The sequence below is a fragment of the Perca fluviatilis genome, chromosome 4, assembly GCF_010015445.1.
Source record: "Perca fluviatilis chromosome 4, GENO_Pfluv_1.0, whole genome shotgun sequence".
Taxonomy (NCBI): Eukaryota; Metazoa; Chordata; class Actinopteri; order Perciformes; family Percidae; genus Perca; species Perca fluviatilis.
Genome location: NC_053115.1, coordinates 4,016,609 through 4,030,885, shown reverse-complemented (window position 1 = coordinate 4,030,885; position 14,277 = coordinate 4,016,609). Strand labels below are relative to the sequence as shown.

Here is a 14,277-nt window from a genome sequence, read left to right as displayed (position 1 = left end):
TATTATGAAACAGCACTTTGATAAGATATCAGCACAGTAATTATGGTTCTTTATTTCTTGACTGTTGCAAATTACAACCAACTTGCCAACAAGTTATTACCCCCTTTGGCCTATTATTTTCCTGTTCTCCTCCCACTGCCCCACCTTCCTCTGGTCTGGGACCAGCCTTTAACCCCTCTCCCCCAACTTGAATTCTCTTCCTCTCTCCCTTGCCTTCTCTTCTTTTATTATCATTCGTGGCTGAAGTCTGCAATCAATTTGTACGAGAGAGGGCCCAATCAATTCCTGCTCATTTGCAATTCCTCCCCGTTAAACACTTTCCTTTATTACCAATGTCATAATTAATGCGAAGAAGATTGAGAGGACAGGAGGGAGGAGGGAAGAGGGAGGATGGCATTGGCAGGGGAGGCTTTTGTGTCTGTGTGTGTGTGTGTGTGTGTGTGTGTGTGTGTGCATATTTTATTAGTTATTTGCTCCCTGCCGTCATTGCCCTCTGCTCATGCAGACTGCAGTCCTCCAGTACACACAACACCACCACTAGTCATAGCTTTAATGGGCCATGCTCACTCATACATTGTACATTAGTCTCCACAGCGAAGGAATACATAATTGTAGAGGCTTTGCAGATCATGTCAAATAAAATATGGCAGTTCAGTAAATAAATTGTTGTGGATACATAATATATTTATAGAAAACACTTTTTGTTTTCTTGTGTTCCTCACACTTAGTGGAGTGAGAGGCAGTGCTGTGTTCAAGGTTAAGCAAGAAGCAACAATGGCTGGGTGATATGGCTGCAATTGTTATGAATATATTAATCCTCTGAGGTCTAAGGGCATTTTCACATATAGTACCAGTCAAAAGTTTGGACACACTTTCCCATTCAAGTGAATGAGAAAGTGTTCAAACTTTTGACTGGTACTGTATTTTCTTAAAGGAACATGCCGACTTATTGGGACTTTGTCTTATTCACAGTATCCCCCAGAGTTAGATAAGTCCATACATACCGTTCTCATCTCCGTGTGTGTTGTAACTCTGTCTGACGCACCCACCACTAGCCTAGCTTAGCACAGATCCTGGAGGTAACCGGCTCCATCTAGCCTAGCTTAGCACAGATCCTGGAGGTAACCGGCTCCATCTAGCCTAGCTTAACACAGATATTGGAGGTAACCGGCTCCATCTAGCCTACTACTCCCAATAAGTGACAAAATAATGCCAACATGTTCCTATTTACATGTTGTGATTTGTATAGTCACAGCATGTACAAATAACAAGGTCACATGACACACAGCCTTCTTCTAACCGTATACATAGCTGTGGCTGTGTGTCATGTGATCTTGTTCTGCAGTGAGTGCACCAGACAGAGTTACAACACACACATGGTCCTTTTAAATGTTATTTTTTAAGGTAGTTGCATATAACTGATCCCCATGTGTTTCATATCAAAATGTTCAGAACATACTCCGCTATCCGTATAGTGACGCCCAAATGTTTTCTAGAGCAATTTGTAAAGAGATAATTTGGTGCTAAAGCCGCAACGTTGATGTTGTTTTTTGGTATGGCAAATCTATTCAAAATGACAATCTAAAATATTGAAATTGATGTTCAAAGCAATTAACTGTGTTCCACTGTTATGTATGACATCAAGAATAAAAAAGAATTTTCTGACATTTTATAGATCAAACAACTCAATCGATTAATTGACAGTTAAAAATAATCGTTAGTTGCAGCCCTACTCCCATAATGATAATTACAAATTTTGTATCCCACCTTTGTTAGAACACAGGAAGCATCCACAATCCGCCTAAAGTAGGGGTTAACTAGCGATTGCCCCACACCAAATGACTTATTTCCCTTTTAAAAGGATTCAAATCATGTCTAGATACTGAAATTTTATGACCCAGTAGATGTGATGTACACAGCTGTGTGGAAGCAGGTTTTATGAGCAGTAGGATGAGATGGCAGTGTGTTTGGGGGGCAGGTGGTGCAACACTAGTAATTACTGGGCAGCGCCGCTGCACAGTCAGTGGTCCCCACACACCAATCTGTCTTTGTATGGCCCTAATGAAAAGCCTTTTTAACATCTTATTAGCTTTTAATGTCACTGAGTGGGCGTGGGTTGGATATGAGCGACTGGGAGAACAGGCCGGTACGCAGATATTTTGATTGAGGAGCGAAGTGATCCAGGCGTAGATAATTGTGCTGGAGATCTGTAAAGTTTATACGGGACATTTTGTGGGAGCATTTCTTTTCTTGTCTCAATTTAACCCCACAGAGATATCTGATGGATTGTGGAGATAAAGTATTTCATGAAACTGGAGAGACAAGGCTTATTAGAAATTCATAGCAGATTATCCTGACTATAACTGAAATTATATTATATATACTGTATATATTTATTTATTTTTACTACAAAAGTGGCCTAGTCAAATTTTTCTTGTCAATAAAGATGCCAAGTTTGAACATAGCCTAACCGTGATTAATTGCATGATTGTCCATAGGTAACTCACAAGTTTATTGCACATTTTTCATCTGTTCTAAATGTACTTTAAAATGGTTATTTTTTAAAGTTTTTGAATGCTCTTATCAACATGGGAGCGGACAAATATGCTTGCTTTAGGCAAATCTTTATTATTATTGCAACAGTCCAAAACAATGACAAATACTGTCTAGAATATTCTCCAGAATAACCTCAAAGGTACTGTATGTATGCTCATTATGCTGAAAGCGTAATATGGCAATCTCAAGCCCATCAAGCACCAACAGACGGGCATACTGATCTGATTGTAACATTATTTGATAATATTAACGAGTCAAAAAGATTTGTGGCGTTAAAAGGAATTTGCGTTAATTCAATTCAATTTTATTTATAGTATCAAATCTTAACAAGAGTTATCTCAGGACACTTTACAGATAGAGTACCTCTATACCACACGCTATAATTTACAAAGACCCAACAATTCCAATAATTCCAGTTGCATTATTGCATTAATTTTGACAGCCTAATATATATACATTTTGAAATGATTGGCATCAGGGACATGATAACTGTTATTTTTAACCAGATGATATGATATTTACCCTGCTCATTCTCTATTTTTCTTCTGGCGTTGAAACAACAATTCTGCAAAGAGCTGCTAACAATCACATTGTTGTATTTCTCATTTATGCCGAAGGCTTTTCATCTGATTCCCTGTATCGAGTCACAACGACAAGAGTTGCTCGGTAGAAATGAGCTCTCATAGTGTATCAATACAAGTTCCCTTTGAAGAAAGACTTTCTCCATCAAAACAATTCCTGGACTACTTTCTTAGCTTTGCGGTTTCCAATGTTTTTCACTTTGACAAGAAAGTTCTCACAAATGTCAGTGAGCCTTTTCGTGATATTTTCCACTAAACACAGCACATTCTAAAGATGTTTTGTGATGACTAATGCCTTGAAAGTCTACAAGTATTCTTTGTGAAGTGGCCAAAAAGCTATCTTGTATTGTGTTTTTGTGTGACACGGCATGCATTGAATTTATCTAATGTCTGACTGTACAACCTTATAATTTTAACAAAGTCACAACAGTGAATGTTTTCTCTGGTAGACTCTGCCATGTGCTGCGTGTATATGTGTTGTAAACACCAGCTGCTATGGTTGGTTCTGTTTGTTAAGTGGGAATGGCAGCCATTAGGCTGAATAGAAAACTGGCAGGCGAGTGCCAAAGCTTAAAAGAAAGTTTTCATTTATTATGACTCGGGCCTTTTGTTTTGTTATAATTACATACTTGCTGAAGGAATATCATAAGTCTATCACATACTAGCAATGCCGAACTAAGCCTCTGTGTTATTAAAAAAATAAATCCTCATCAGCAGGAAGATTCTGGAAATACCTGCAGATTTGTATATTAAAAGGTCCCATGAAATGGTGTTCTTTGGATGCTTTTATATAGGCCTTAGTGGTCCCCTAATACTGCATCTGAAGTCTCTTTTATATAGACCTTAGTGGTCCCCTAATACTGTATCTGAAGTCTCTTTTATATAGGCCTTAGTGGTCCCCTAATACTGTATCTGAAGTCTCTTTTATATAGACCTTAGTGGTCCCCTAATACTGCATCTGAAGTCTCTTTTATATAGACCTTAGTGGTCCCCTAATACTGTATCTGAAGTCTCTTTTATATAGACCTTAGTGGTCCCCTAATACTGTATCTGAAGTCTCTTTTATATAGACCTTAGTGGTCCCCTAATACTGTATCTGAAGTCTCTTTTATATAGGCCTTAGTGGTCCCCTAATACTGTATCTGAAGTCTCTTTCCCGAAATTCAGCCTTGGTGCAGAATTACAGCCACTAGAGCCAGTCCCACAATGAGCTTTCCTTAGGATGTACCATTTCTGTGTCTGTAGCTATTGAGGAGAGAGGGGGGGGGGGGCAAGGTGGAGGGTGGGGGTGTGGCCTTGACCAACTGCCACTTTGCTCGTTTGAAAGCCATGATGTCTCTCTCTCTTTCTCATGGGTGGGCCAAATTCTCTGGGTGGGCAAAGCAGAGAAAGGGGATGTAACCTTGCTCCTTATGACCTCATAAGGAGAAGATTCCTGATTGGCCCATCTGAGCTTTCATTTTCTCAAAGGCAGAGCAGGATACCCAGGGCTCGGTTTACACCTATCACCATTTCTAGCCACTGGGGGACCATAGGCAGGCTGGGGGAACGCATATTAATGTTAAAATAAAAACTCATAAAGTGAAATTTTCATGCCATGGGACCTTTAACTTCCCAAAGCCCAAGGTGATGCTGCAATGCTAAATCTAACTATAAATCAAGTGATCTGTGTGTGTGTGTGTGTGTGTGTGTGTAGTTGTGGTGTTTGGTGTAGCTTCATCGTCTGCTTTACCTGGGAGTCCTTTCACAAACTTGGCCCGATTGCTTGGGTCACAGTATTCTTTCACAACTTTATCTAAATATAAGCGCGGTTCAATCAGGCGCGGCTCGGCTGCGGCTCATCTAGAGATTTGTCATGTCCCCTTTCTTCATCTAGCCGTCACTAGAGCTGGGCAATATATCGATATTATATTGATATCGTGATATGGGACTAGATATCATCTTAGATTTTGGATATCGTAATATGGCATAAGTGGGTTTTTTTCCTGGTTTTAAAGGCTGCATTACAGTAAAGTGATGTCATTTTCTGAACTTACCAGACTGTTCTAGCTCTTCTATTATTTGCCTTTAACCACTTAGACATTATATCCACATTACTGACGATTATTAAAGTAAGTAAATATTTTGTGAAAGCACCAATAGTCAACACTACAATATCGTTGCAGTATCGATATTGAGGTATTTGGTCAAAAATATCGTGATATTTGATTTTCTCCATATCCCCCAGCCCTAGCCTTCACACATCCAGGTGGCGATGTGGCCCGGGGCGGGGGAAGGAGAGAGCTGGGCTCAGCCTGCTGAAGAAGCCGCTCTTAAACAGCGTGCAGAACTGCCGGAGAAATGTGCGCAACTGCAGACAACAAAACAACGTGCTGGAGAGCCCAAGAGCCTGGCCGCTCCTCTAGCATGTTCATCATTTGCATGTAGGATAGACAGCAATCAGTTTTTGGCAGATGATCTGACACAACACTGGTAGCCCACTGTGAAGACATGCTTGGGCTCTCTGTTCTGTTTAGGGATGTAGAAACTCCCCGCCCCCGCTGCTGCACTTTCACACCGCAAGTCTTAATGCTTAATTGAGATTTATTTTTTGCTCAGATCTGATTTTTAGTTTTGTTTTGTTCACATTACCTTTTAAAATGTGGCCTATATCAGATTCCAGTGTGAACTGTTTGCGGTTTCGAAAACCAGAAAACCTGTCTGACCTGGTCACAAAAATCTGATTTGGGCCACTTTTGCCTTCAGTCTGAACGTTTGATTTAGCGCCGCCGCGCCCATGAGGTGGCACTCAGCAGCCCGACAGCAGGACGTGGCCAACATCTCTCCGCGCAAGACAGCAAACACTCATTAAATCCAGCTCTGATTGTGCACGCACACAAACATCTGCCGTCTGTTGCTGCGCTGAGTCACTGGACCGTATCCAGCACCTACTGTAGTCATCCACCACGGCATCTCGCCAAGTAGGCACCATGGCACGGCAGCTCTCTGTACACCGTACTTCAGTGCTCGCCATGCCTGCGCATTTGGTACCACAACAAGCACACACACCTCTTCTTGAAGTGAAAGAGGGCTGCTATGTGATAGGGGCTAAGCTCTGGATCCAGCACAGAGCCTGCTGTTAGCACACATATGAGAGAGCAGTGCTTAAATGTTTTGACAGAAGCCCTGGCACAGCAGAGACGGCGCTGTGGTTTTCTCCCTGCGGAGGCTTCCCAGCCTGACATCACAGTCATTAGGAAGATTTCGCTGTCAAAGATCCGCCTCAGATTCTCGCTGCTGTAGAGCCGCCGTCTGAATCTTTGCAGGGCATTCAGAGGTGTTCTTCTGAGGAAGTAAGTTTTTTTTTGTCCTAACCAATTCCCGAGTGATTACATCAGCCTGCTGCTGCTGAAACACACTGTCGCCTGAGATTTGGGTAGCCACGAGCAGAGGTGGAAAGTAACTACTCACAATTACTCAGCGTTACTGTAATTGAGTTGTTTTTTTGTGTACTTGTTTTTGACTTTTTAAAATCTTACAATTTTACTTTTACTTTAGTATGTTTTGTTTGAAGTATTGTACTTTGCTACATTTTAAATCACATCCGTTAAGTAAAAAATAGTAAATAAAAAAGGTCTCTAACGTTGTTTTGTGCCGTTGCTAGGGTTGTAACGGTATGAAAATGTAACCTCACGGTTATACTGACCAAAATGATCACGGATTTTGGTATTATCGCGGTATTCTTTTAAAAGTGTGTTCAATATGTTCAGAAAGCACCGATAGGCCTACACAAGATGAGTCAGGAGATTTGACGTATTGCCGCCTTTAGCAGCAACTTTTTTCCTGCGCGTTCTGCAGACAGGATAACTATCTTCAATCAATCAACTGTCCTTCGGCATTCTTATAATAACCAAAATATGCCCATGCTTCAGACTTAGTCCTCTTATAAATGTCCTGAACGCTGTCATCTCCTCCTTCCGCCATGATTCCAACTTCAAGAAACGCACGTTTTAGGCGACGCAGTGCGCCTGCGCGGCAACTTCCGGAGACTCGGATGAAGCTGGGAAGGATTAAACACACGGTTTCCACACCGTGGTAATCCACCGTGATAGTAACGATATTTTAAATGAAAACGGTAATTGTTATGGTCAATATTTTTATCGTGGTTTACCGTTACACCGGTAACTGTTACATCCCTAGCCATTGCTTTGGCAAAGTATCCGTCAACAAACTAAAATCAAAAGCGCGATATAGCTTGGTGCTCTTGGTTTCACTTGTTTTCATTTTAAACACATTGTATATCCTTACACAGTACACATGCTCTATACCATAGGCTTAGTCTGCCACTTTTTAAAAGGTTTTTGGTTCCATGGTATCAGAATTTTGGATAGTCATCATGGAAACATTAGCCGCTTTCCGACCGGAGGAATTTTTGCAGTTCCTAGAACATAACGTTCCTAGAACCCTTTTTTTTTCGCGTTTCGACTGGACCAATTTGGGGATAATTAAGTTCCTCCGACCACAGATCCTGTAACTCTTTCAGCTCCTACTTCAGGGCAGGGTCTGTTCCCTTTTCCGCATAGTGGTGGTTAGATGGCTGTGTCATAATAACAAAAGATCAGTATATCCTATATGGCCACTTGGCCGGTGTGAATGCAAATGGCAAAACCAGTTTTGGGGGAGAGTAGTTAGTAGAACTGCTTAGAAGTGGACTGTTCCTATAACTACATTCCTGTTACTACTTGGTCGGAAAGAGGCCATTAATTGGTCATGTGACAAGGGTTGGGAAAATTGGCAGAGCAGGCAGCCAAGTGACAGTACTCTGATCCTACTCCTGATCAGCCTGAGCTGCTTTATTTTTTGAACTACCTCATTTCAATTAGTGGATCCAGGAGCCCGCTCGAAGAAAGCCGTTTCACGAGACCCCTTGCATCAATGCTGTTTTTTTTTAGAGCAGTTGTTACACATTACATGTGGACACCTTGGTGTTGTGACAGGCTGTCAGGAGACGCAGCTAAAAAGCTGCTCTTGCTTTTTCTCGCTGCGGCTCTTTCTCTTAGTGGCTTTGCAGGCGACGGTGCTGACGTGGTGTCAGAAGTAGTGCCAACACAACAGCCAGCCTCTAATGAGCTCCCCTGAGTGGTTAGCAGGCTGATGGAGATGGCCCGTCCTCTCTCCTCCCCCTCACTCAGCGAGCCTACTTCTACTTGGTGGAAGAAGAAGAAGAAGAAGAGAAGAAGAAGAAGAAGAAGAAGGAAGAAGAAGAAGAAGAAAGAGAGACTTCAGAATTACAGGAGACAATGCTTTGGTAAAAAGAGAGAAGGGGAAAAAAAAACATATTTCCACCTCATCTGAATGCAAGCCTCTTCACCCCAATTATAATTTCTAGCACAGGCCTGAGGATTACATCGGCCAATATGTCCTAAACCTGAGGGGAAGGACATGTGTGAAGTGAGAGGTGTCAGGTGTTGTTTTTTTGGAAGATGTGAGAGTCAGATGTGCCAAATATCTGTTGGTTGCTCACCTAATTGTGATCATTTTGTTGGCTTGGAATATCAGAGAGCTCTCCATGTCCATGCTCCTGAGCCGGAGAGGGCCTGAAGACTGGAATAATAGCGCCCTCTGCTGGTCAGAAAACATCACAGCCAGAAGGGGGGAGAAACCAGAGAGCAGTCTTGTATAAAGTACTCGAAAGCAATACTTGAGTAAAAGTACAAGTATCTTACCAGAAAATGACTTTGGTAGAAGTTAAAGTCTCCTTTTAGAATATTCCTTGAGTAAAAGTATTAAAGTGTCTGATATTAACAGTACTTAAGTATCAATAGCAATTTTCTGATATTAAATGTACTTAAGTATTAGAAGTAAAAGTAAAAGTAAAAAAAAAACTTTATGGCCAAAGGTGTGTAACGTTATCTTCATCACCACTGTCGTCGGGATGGTCATCATCTGTTACCATGGCGGCAGAGCCTGCACCAGGTGCTTCCATGACACTATCAGTCATTATGCTTCCTCATCTTCTTCTTTAGTTTTTGCCTATGTTTGTTTTATTTTTTATTTTTTTATTTTTTTTTGCCGCTCGGCAACAAATCTTATTATCTTGGCAATTTAGGAGCAATGATTCGCCAAACTTCCTTTTTTTCAGTGTAATAAATTTCTTCTGATTTTATTTTGTAGTAACAAGTAACTAAGATGCTCAGGGGAAATGTAGTGGAGTAAAAGTATAAGTTTCCAGAAATATAAATAATGAAGTAAAGTACAGATATGTAAAAATTCTACTTAAGTACAGTAGTAAAGTATTTGTACTTTGTTACATTACAACACTGCCAGAGAGGCATCACTGGACTCTCCAGATGACCAGTATTACCCAGAAGAAAAGAGAGACACAAATAATAAAACTACTTAAACGACCAGTCTGCCGTTGACTATCCATATTAATAGGTTATTTAGTCTATCAGATAAATGGCTAAATTGAATTATTTGGGGGCAAACACTAGCTGTTGGGGCCATTTCCTCCCACTTTTTTTAAACATGGGTGATGCACAAAGACTGAGTTGGCTTTTGATATACAAAACATGTAAAGATCCCCCCCAGACAAATTAATAATATTCTCCTTTAAAGGTGCTGTAGGTAGGATTGTGAAGATCCAGGACTTAGCCAAAAAATGTGAACATCGACGACTTCTCAGTCCCTCCCCCCTTTCCGCTAAAGCCCCAAAACGGTCTCCTAAGCCCCTCCCCCCACAAGGGAGAATGAATGTGTGTGCATGAGCAGTGATTGACACGCAGTTAGACACCCCCCCTGGCCCTGATTGGTGCATCTGAACAGGGAGCTGTGGATTTTTGCAAATCTCACTACAGGCTGTAGGTGGTGCCATTTTTTAAATGACCTGCTTCAGTGGCCGAGTTGGCTCAGAGGGTACAGCAGGCGCACATATACTTGGAGGTTTATTCCTCGACGCAGTGGTCCAGGGTTCGAATCCGACCTGTGACGATTTCCTGCATGTCTTCCCCCTCTTTCTCACCTAGCTGTCCTATCGATTAAAGGTGGAAAAGCCCCAAAAAACATCTTTAAATTACCTGTTTCATGTAGTTCTACTCAAACATAGGGTCAGTTCCAGCAAATATGACAGAAAGTTAGTTTTATAAGGCTCACCTACTGCACCTTTAAATAGAGTTTGTGTCTGATATGGTTTACAAAAAAGCAAATATGACAGAAAGTTAGTTTTATAAGTGAGGTCGGTAACGTCGAGATCTATAAACAATCTGTAAAGTAATTGTGAAATATTGTCTACTTGTGCTACATTGTGGGGTGGGGGGGGGGTTAAAGAACAGGACGTCACACAAATGGGCCGTTTCATTGACCTTTCCCCCGCCGCACAACGCTGCGGAAAATCACCAGATCGTTTTTTTTGGTGTTGGTGTGAATGCACCCTGAAGTCTGGCAATGCGAGACTACTCGCCACGTCTCTCAGACCAACACCTATAAACTCTGAAAGTAGAATCTTTTCTCAGCTGAGTGCACACTGCTCTAATCTCGTTACCCCTAAAATTAAAGTTGGGGGCGCCTGGAGCACCTGGTAGAGCGTGCGCCCCGTGTACAAAGGCTCTGTCCTTGTCGCAGCAGCCGCAGGTTTGACCTGAGGCCCTTTGCTGCATGTTGTTCCCCCTCTCGCTCTCTCTCTCCCACTCTCTTCACACCTTCAGCTGTCCTATATACGGTAATAAAGGCCTAAAATGCCCAAAAAATTCTCACACAATTTTTTTTTTAAAGTTGCGTTAACAACATCGACAACACAAAAGAGGTGACTGGCAGCTTCTTTTTCACACAGTGACTCCTTAACCACAGTCTGATACACTGAGAAGTTGTGTCGTGTGAGTGTGTGTAGCCTACCTGACGCTGACATGAATGGGGAAGGAATTTCTAGCTGTAATGCTTTGCCAAACTGCGGCGATGATGAAGACTCTTCAGCATCTCATAAAATATCCTGTAATGAGGAATGTTCAGCGTTTTACTGAAATTATAATTTTTTTTTTTATCTTCAATAAAGCAGAGAAGTGCAAACATTTATGAAAATGTCTCTCGGGTGAAAAGTAATTACCACCACCTTAAAACCGGAGGGAACTTAAAAGCATCTTTTTTATTCCTACGCACCCTTTAAAAATGTAATTTCCAAAGAAGTCGAATAACATGTAAAGGGCCAAAAGTTTCCTGTGACTTTCCACTCTCCGCTCAGTTTTTGTTTGTGTCCGTTAGCACAGCGCTAACACCCTCACCCACCGCTTCAGGTTGCCGTGTGTGAAACAGGGCCGCTGATCCCTGCGATGTCACAAGCTGTCCAGCTTTCAGAGGCTTATGGAGAAAAGGTAGCAAGCTGCTCCATCCTAATTAGCATCATTACATTATGACGTGCCTCTAGCATTAGCATTGTTGTCTTGCTCCCTCCCTCCCTTCTGCCCTCTGCATCCCTTTTTTCCCCTCTGACTTAGCGTCAGTGGAAGCTTGACAGTGCAGACCGCTTTTTTTTACGCTTTTTTGGATGTATTTTATGCTTTGGTCAACGTTGTTGATGTTTTGTCAACGTTTTTGTTGCTTTTATGATTCTTTTTTGGATGCTTTTTACGTTTTTGTCGCTTTTATTTGAAGTTTTGGGTGGTTTTTTGGGTGCTTTTTACACTTTTGTCGACGTTTTTGTTCCGGTCCAGTCAGAGAGACTGAGGGGGAAATGACACAAAGTTGAAGTTATTTTCAAACCCTCAAAGAATCGGGGCTTTTGTGAAAACATTTGGGCCCCTCGCTCCGCCCCTGGCTTAACCCCAAACTATCCAGTGAGGCCTGGAGTGGCTGCAGGATTCAAACCACATCTAAATATTAGTTTTAGTGATAGAACTCGTCAGATTAACACGTTTAGGAAAGTTACAGCGCTCTGTTTGCAGCAATCATTCATTCTTGTTTAAGGTACATCTACACTACTACGTTTTCATTTTTAAGCTGCGTTTTCAGACAGAGTTTTATAAGTAAGAAAGTAAGTAAGTAAACTTTATTTATATAGCACCTTTCACAGACAAGAGGGGTCACAAAGTGCTTTACAGTAAAAATACATATACACTCACCTAAAGGATAATTAGGAACACCATACTAATACTGTGTTTGACCATATCCTATCAATATGGGTCAACATTTCTAAAGAATGCTTGCAACACTTGGTTGAATCAATGCCACGAAGAATTAAGGCAGTTCTGAAGGCAAAAGGGATCCCCCACACCATTACACCACCACCAGCACCAGCCTGCCCAGTGGTAACAAGGCATGATGGATCCATGTTCTCATCCTCTTTACGCCAAATTCTGACTCTACCATCTGAATGTCTCAACAGAAATCGAGACTCTTCAAACCAGGCAACATTTTTCCAGTCTTCAACTGTCCAATTTTGGTGCGCTCGTGCAAATTGTAGCCTCATTTTCCTATTTTTAGTGGAGATGAGTGGTACCCGGTGGAGTCTTCTGCTGGTGTAGCCCATCTGCCTCAAGGTTGTGCCTGTTGTGGCTTCACAAATGCTTTGCTGCTTACCTCGGTTGTAACGAGTGGTTATTTGAGTCAAAGTTGATCTTCTATCAGCTTGAATCACTCGGCCCATTCTCCTTTGACCTCTAGCATCAACAAGGCATTTTGGCCCCCCAGGACTGCAGCATCCTGGATGTTTTTCCTTTTTCAGACCATTCTTTGTAAACCCTAGAAATCCCAGTAACTGAGCAGATTGGGAAATACTCAGACCAGCCCGTCTGGCAACAACAACCATGCCACGCTCAAAGTTGCTTAGATAACCTTTTGTTCCCATTCTGACATTCAGTTTGGGGTTCAGGAGATTGTCTAGACCTGGACGACACCCCTAAATGCATTGAAGCAGCTGCAATGTGATTGGTTGATTAGCTAATTGCATTAACGAGAAATCTTACAGCTGTTCCTAATAATCTTTAAGGTGAGTGTACAATACAATAGAAAACCATATGGCTAATTAAATGCTGTCTTTAGGTGTTTTCTAAAAGTTTCCACAGAATCCAAGACTCTCATGGCTAAAGGGAGAGAGTTCCAGAGCCTTGGAGCCACCACCGAAAAGGCACGAGTTGGTCAAGGCCACACCCCCCCCCCCCTCTCCTCCTCATTAGCATTTAAAGCTACAGAAACAGAAATGGCACATCCTAAGGAAAGCTCAGTATGGGACTGGCCCTAGTGGCTGTAATTCTGCTGAATTTCGGCTGAATTTCGGGAAAGAGACTTCAGATACAGTATTAGGGGACCACTAAGGCCTATATAAAAGAGACTTCAGATACAGTATTAGGGACCACTAAGGTCTATATAAAAGAGACTTCAGATACAGTATTAGGGGACCACTAAGGCCTATATAAAAGAGACTTCAGAAACAGTATTAGGGGACCACTAAGGCCTATATAAAAGAGACTTCAGATACAGTATTAGGGGACCACTAAGGCCTATATAAAAGAGACTTCAGATACAGTATTAGGGGACCACTAAGGCCTATATAAAAGAGACTTCAGAAACAGTATTAGGGGACCACTAAGGCCTATATAAAAGAGACTTCAGAAACAGTATTAGGGGACCACTAAGGTCTATATAAAAGCATCCAAAAAGCAGCATGTCATAGGACCTTAAATGTAGATACCAGAATGTATCTGTGGTGTAGCCAGACTTTACTCCACAGCGCTGTGGCGATAGGTCTGGCAATGGGAGACTAAAGGCTGTTTTATGCTTCTGCGTCTAATCGACGGCGTACCCCCGCAGACCCCTCTGCGTCGCAGCGAACCCCTCTCCGAGACCTCCGCCGTAGCTCGACGTGCACCTCCAAAAATGTGTAACTTTGCGTCGAGGCGACGCAGACCGCAAGGACTGTGATTGGTCAGCTGGTCCTGTGTGTTGATAGTGGGTGTTTCCAGCAGCCTACTGTGGGGAGTAGCAACATGCTACTTCACTGACATCAGCTTTGCAAATAAACTCTGACATATTTTGGTTATAATGACGAGGTTATCCGTTATATAGTGTCTATATGTGAGTAACCTTTTAAAATTAGCACTTTTCCAGCAAGCAGTACTTTGTGGGCAGTTGTGCTAACGTTTGCTTGCTAACATAACATAAACTGGCTGACAGA

At 42.0% G+C, this 14,277-nt stretch overlaps 1 protein-coding gene across 5 annotated transcripts in view; it reads left to right on the top strand.

Moving 5' to 3' along the window:
- The window catches only part of iqsec1b (IQ motif and Sec7 domain ArfGEF 1b), a 241,601-nt gene that overhangs the window by 159,847 nt on the left and 67,477 nt on the right, over positions 1–14,277 (top strand). The gene's annotated exons all lie outside the window — the stretch shown is intronic.